The sequence below is a fragment of the Pelophylax lessonae genome (assembly GCF_965119305.1).
Source record: "Pelophylax lessonae genome assembly, chromosome: 1".
Lineage (NCBI taxonomy): Eukaryota > Metazoa > Chordata > Amphibia > Anura > Ranidae > Pelophylax > Pelophylax lessonae.
The window spans coordinates 878711479-878717472 of record NC_138768.1 but is presented as its reverse complement, the minus strand read 5'-3'; the positions used below and the strand labels follow the sequence as shown (position 1 = coordinate 878717472).

Below are 5994 nucleotides of genomic sequence, written 5' to 3'. Positions count from 1 at the left end.
GGAGCATGTTCTAGTTACTTTATTAAACTGAACCTGTGCCAAGATTATAATAATGAAGATGTCCTAAGGAATGCCAAGCAGCCACTAAGCAATGTCCACATACATTGACATACAGGTTAATTAAAGGAGTTGTAAAGACAGAATGTTTTCTTTATCTAAATGCATTCTATGCATTAAGATAAAAAAAAAACTTCTGTGTGTAGCAGCCTCCCCAGCACCTCCTAATATTTACCTGAACCCGATCTCTGTCCAGCAATGTTCACGAGTGCCTCGCTGTCCAGGCCTCCCCCTCCTTATTGGATGAGACACAGCCGTGGCACCATTGGCTCACGTGGCTGTTAATCAAAGTCAGTCAACCAATCAAAGTCAGTCAGCCAGTCGGGAGAGAGAGTGGGTGTGGACGGACTGCAGCTCTGTGTCTGAATGGACAGACAGAGCTGCAGCTCGGGTGTCCCAAGCTTCTTGCTGTGGGGGCACTCAACTGAAGGGAGGGGCTAGGAGCTGCAAAGAGGGACCTTAGAAGAGGAGGATCCAGGCTGCTCTGTGCAAATCCAACTGCACAGAGGAGGCAAGTATAACAGGTTTGTTATTTTTTTTTTTTTTTTTTTAAAACTGAGACTTTACAATCACTTTAAGCATGTCTAGCTGAAACCATTTGCAAACTTCCAAATGTGACTGTGAATGAAATAGACCCAGGAAAGGTACAAAGTTTTATTATAATTGCAATTTTGGACAGGGCAAGTTTGGGAACCTTTGGCCTGGGGGGCAGACTTTACCAACTGTCCTTTCCATTCCTGGAAGCCCTTCTGTGGTCTAATTAAAGTGTACCATGCAAAGTGTGCATCGGTGCTTGCATTGCTGGGTTTTTCTTTGCTATATTAACCAGTTGCCTATACGACTATATACGGCGGCAGTCAGCCCCGGCCAGGCAAAGTGACGTATATATACGTCACTAGCCTGTCACTTGCTTGGGAGCCAATAGCGGGCGAGCGCGCGCCCGCGGAGGCACGCTCCCGCCCCGGCTAGTTCCCCAGCAAGTCCGTGCGTGTGACCGGCGGACCGGATGTCCGCCGGTCACTCGCCGATCGTCAGTGCAGAGGGAGAAAGGCAAGCGGCTGATGTAAACAAGCCGCCTGTCATTCTCCCCTGTGTAGAAATGGTGATCATACGGTTCTACTATGTAGGACCGTTGATCACTGTTCCTACACCAGTAGCCATGTCCAATCACAGTTAGAAGCACGCCCCTAGGGACACACTTAACCCCTCCTTCCCCAATGAAGTTAACCCCTTCCCTGCCAGTGTAATTTTGCAGTAACAGTGCATATGTATAGCACTGATTACTGTAGAAATGTCACTGGTACCCCCAAAAGTGTCAAAAATGTCAGTCAAGGGTCCGATCTGTCCGCCGCAATGTCGCAGTACCGCAAAAAAATTGCAGATCGCCGACATTACGCGTTAAAAAAAACCCACCTAAAATGACAAATATTTCCCTTAGTTAGTAAACGCAATAACTTTTGCGCAAACCAATCAAAATACGCTTTTTGCAATTTTTTTTTTTTTTACCATACATATGTAGCAGAAAACAAATTGGCCAAAAATGTTAAAAAATTTTGATTTCTACATTTTTTGGGGGGGAATTTCATATAAAAAAATTTGAAAAATATTGTTATTTTTGCAAAATTTACGCTCTTTTTTTGTTTATAGCGCATGATCAAAAAATCGCACAGGTGATCAAATACCACCAAAAGAAAGCTCTGTTTGTGGGAAAAAAAGCACGTCAAATTTGTTTAGGTACGGCGTCGCACGACCGCGCAATTGTCCGTTAAAGTCACGCAGTAAAAAATCGCAAAAAAACCCCTGGTCAGGAAGGGGGTAGAATCTTCCGGGGCTTAAGTGGTTAAGAGAAAACTTTTCACAGTTTCCAACATCAGCTTCCTTTGTGCCCGTGTTTGGCATGGATACGGTCTCCAGTGTATTCTCCTCTTTCACCTCCCATATGGAAAGTCATAAATTCCCAAAAGGCAATGATAGATATATAGTGTAGTACGTTTATTAAATGCATCCCTGAGGGACTTCCTGAGGACACTATATTGGTAAAATGCATTGAGTTTGGGTCACTGCTGTTAGTTCCGGGTGTTGATGACGTCACCGTTGAGGTGAAACGCATGCTGAGCCTTTAGAGAGAGAACGGCAGGGCAGTTTTGTAGCAAACGCAGGCTGATTGAGCTGGTGCTGCTCTGGGCACAACAACATGTAAGTGCAATAGACTGGCTATATTTTAATCATTAATTTTAATAAACAAACTACATTATACATCTGTCATTGCCTTTTGGGAGTTTGGGACTCTATATGGGAAGTGAAAGAGGAGAATACACTGGAGGCAGTTTCCATGCCAAACATGGGCATAAGTTATAAAGCTGTTTAGGTCTACATGGCTACAAGGATCTGGTGAGTGACCCCCCCCTAAAACACATGTGGTGGAGCACTTGGTTTGGAGAGCTGAGAAGGTCTCCCAGTTATCGATAAGACACGGTGGATGGGAAATTTTTTAGAACTTTTAAAAAAATCTTGTCTTGCAGTATTTTCTTTTTTGACTCGCACGGTGGATATTTTGAAGTAGATTATGGACACTTTTATATATATAAAAATCCCATGTACATAAGTATTACTGCCTTTGCCATTACACTCAAAATTGAGCTTGGGTGCATGCTGTTTCCGCTGGTCATCCTTGAGATGTTTCTACAACATAATTGGAGTCCACCTGTGGTGAATTTAATTGATTGGACATGATTTGGAAAGGCACACACCTGTCTATAGAAGGCCCCACAGTTACCAGTGCATGTCAGAGCACAAACCAAGCCATGAAGTCCAAGGAATTGTCTATAGACCTCCGAGACAGGATTGTATGGCATGCTGTCTCCTTGGTAATCTTAAGAGTCGTGGCTGGAGTCCGGATCTCACCTATGGAGTAAGCTGGGAAAGAACCATTCAGCAGCGGTGAGCCGGCCATAACCATTGGATTATCATTTTTGCTTGAAAATGCTGTTTTTGATGTAAGCATATTGGATTTGGGGGATTCACTTTGGAGTGTTATGTTTAAATAAACTTTTAAGACGGTATCACACTATTGTGCCCCCTATTTTATTTTCATGGTATGATCTGGTCCCTAACTGGTACTCGTATGCGGAGGTCATCTGATACTGACAGAGATATTCCGGAGTGTCAAGGGTCCAAGCAACCAATGCTTACAGGCGTATGATCATAGTGTTTCTGGTGAGTGCCCATCCTTAAGGGGGTCACGCATGGTGTGGTGAAGGTGAATACCGGATTACATACATCAGGTACCGGGGAATCACTAATACATGGAATATCTGGCTGTGTTATGAACAGTGACTGATTTTGGCGATTTCTTTACTAATTTATGAGGACTATATGATCTTTTATATGTTATTACGTATTGAGCACTGCTGGATGTGATCAGTGCTGAACCTTTATTCGTTTTAGTATTTATTACATTATTTGCAACTTAAATGTGACAAACATCCCAAAAGTATATTATAAAGAAGCTGCGCTAAATGAAAATCCAAATGTGAAGTTTCGTAGAAAGTCCTCATAAAAGTCGCATACACCAATAAATGTATAAAGTGATGAAAATCGTGAATATTATAAAAAGTCCAAATGCATCCAGAAATTGACTCCTCTGAATAAAAGATTGGATTATATACTGCTTATCGTAAATAGCACATATGTTTGCCAGATAAAGGATGATGATACTCCAAATCAAAGGCAAATCCTCAGGGTAACCCTCAAGGCGGTATTCAAGGCCACAGGTGTTGCATCAAGCTCAATAGGCATCAATCATGTGCACATAAAAACCTAAATCTCATAGCGTGATACTGTATTGACTTATACACTAGAAATAGATCCCTCGTGTAAATAAAGAAAGTGCTAAGTTTAGTGAGAAACCACCACCGACATCTCAATCTGCTTACCAGATATAAAACAATGATAGCATAGCAGAAAAAAGGCAAAAACGTCACAAATTCCGTGCGATAAATACCGTCCGTGAATGTAACCGCCACTGACATATACTACTGCTTACCAGAAGGAAGATTAGATATTGCGGATATCATCCAGGACTCAAGAAACGGCTGACAAAGATGCCTCTCAGATATAGGGAAGGACCAATGTCAGTTAGAAGGAACGTATCCAAAGCCTCTTTGACTGCATGTGCAAATTTTACATCTTTTTGATGGGTCCTCTGTACTATTTGTACTATCTAGAAGTAACTCTGGATTGTCTTCCGTTTCTACTGTACGCTTGTATATTATGGGAAAAGAACTTGTTTTTTTTTTTTTTACTTCGATCCTTCTGCCAGCCTCTCCCAAAAAGATCCTGTTGCTGTTCCCGGATTAGAAGTCCTAGGTGTAGCAGCACAGTAGGGGGGACCCAAGGAGCGGATTGGGGAAGTGGTGCTCGGTGTGTCCGCACACTCCACTAATCACACGGCTCAGACTCAGCATCTTGTAATAAGCATCTTGTCCCCAAGGTAATGAGGACAAGGACCTCTTCCCCACAACCCTGGGGCAGTGGTTCTGGGGGTCTGGGAGTAGGGGGCTTATCAAAATCTGGAAATCACCTTTAACAATGGGGTCCCCAGATCCACCCTCCCCCCATGTAAATTAGTACATAGTACCCCTACATTCTCACCAATAAAATTGTCAAAAGTAAAGAAAAACACAGAGACAGTCCTTTATTAAACCCCCCAAAAAATAAATGTAACCCAAAGTAGATCCAAAGTCAATCACCATTAACACCAACAAAAAAAAAAAACCACCATCCACCAAATACAAGGTGTCAAGTGACATGTAAACATGGGGTGGGGTCAACCGGTGATATCACTAGATGACCCCAGCCCCATGTCTACCTGTTATTGGACAAGTGTTTCTCTACAGGACACATTTCTCACACAATGACAGAAAAACATGGGTCACATGGGTCACCCAGTGACTGAATTTGATCTGGATCTTGGGGAGGGAGAAACAGCACTAAGAGCCAATCAGTTACGCTGCAGTGCTCATGTGCTAACAAGCAACTTATAGGTGGAGAGAGCAGAGTGATCGAGAGATGAGCTCATCAGCCTTCTGCTTCTCTTTTATTGTCCTTGGTGGGAGAACAACAAGACCTGTAAATGTTATCTAAAGGCGCTTTTCCACTGCATGGAACCGAACGGTTCGGCACACTTTTGTGCTTTTCCACTGCTGGTACCGCATGGTACGGTGTGGCGGCGCTTTTCCACTACATGGAACCGAACGGTACGGCTCGCTTAAACAGTACCACCTTGGTTGTGGTTCCAAGAGGGCCATACCGGTACCATATCCCACAATCCTTTGCATGCAGCCTTGACTGTTTGTCACTACTAGCCACTGATTGGTCAGAGAATCGTTGTTATCCCACCCACTTACTTTAGTACTACTTTAGTGGAAAAGCAAACCATACCAAACTGTACCGAACCGTTCCAACACCGTACCATGCGGTACCATGCAGTGGAAAACCAAACCGGGCCAAGTGGAGCCGAGCCGGTACTTGCAGTGGAAAAGTGCCTTAACTTCTACCTTTTGTATAGTTTTCTTAGTTTTTATCCATACGATCCATCTTTATTCATTTCCAGATTTTGAGTTACCAAATGATTGAAAGGAATGTGGGAAGTGAAGGAATATTCCTTTTGGTTAGTGTTGCAGTGGTTGTGATTGAGCTCTACAACAATTTCATACATTTTTGCAAAGCTATCTCAAAGTGAGACTTTGTCATAGCCTGAGATTTCAGCACCTCCTCGCTGTAAAACAATACCCCGCTATTTACATTAGATCACAGATCTGATAAGCAGTAATCAGTGGCAAGTTGAAAACCTAATTGTAGTCCATAAAAAAAAAAAAAACACACAGACATCAGCACAAGGAACATCACTTGATATTAATGTATCCCTTGTGCTAC

The 5994-nt window shown here is 42.9% G+C and overlaps 1 protein-coding gene across 1 annotated transcript in view; it reads left to right on the top strand.

Annotated features, from left to right (window-relative positions):
• Nucleotides 1-5994, top strand: part of LOC309550539 (uncharacterized protein) — a gene marked incomplete at both ends in the record, with an annotated part of 1004737 nt that overhangs the window by 245434 nt on the left and 753309 nt on the right. The window lies entirely within an intron of this gene.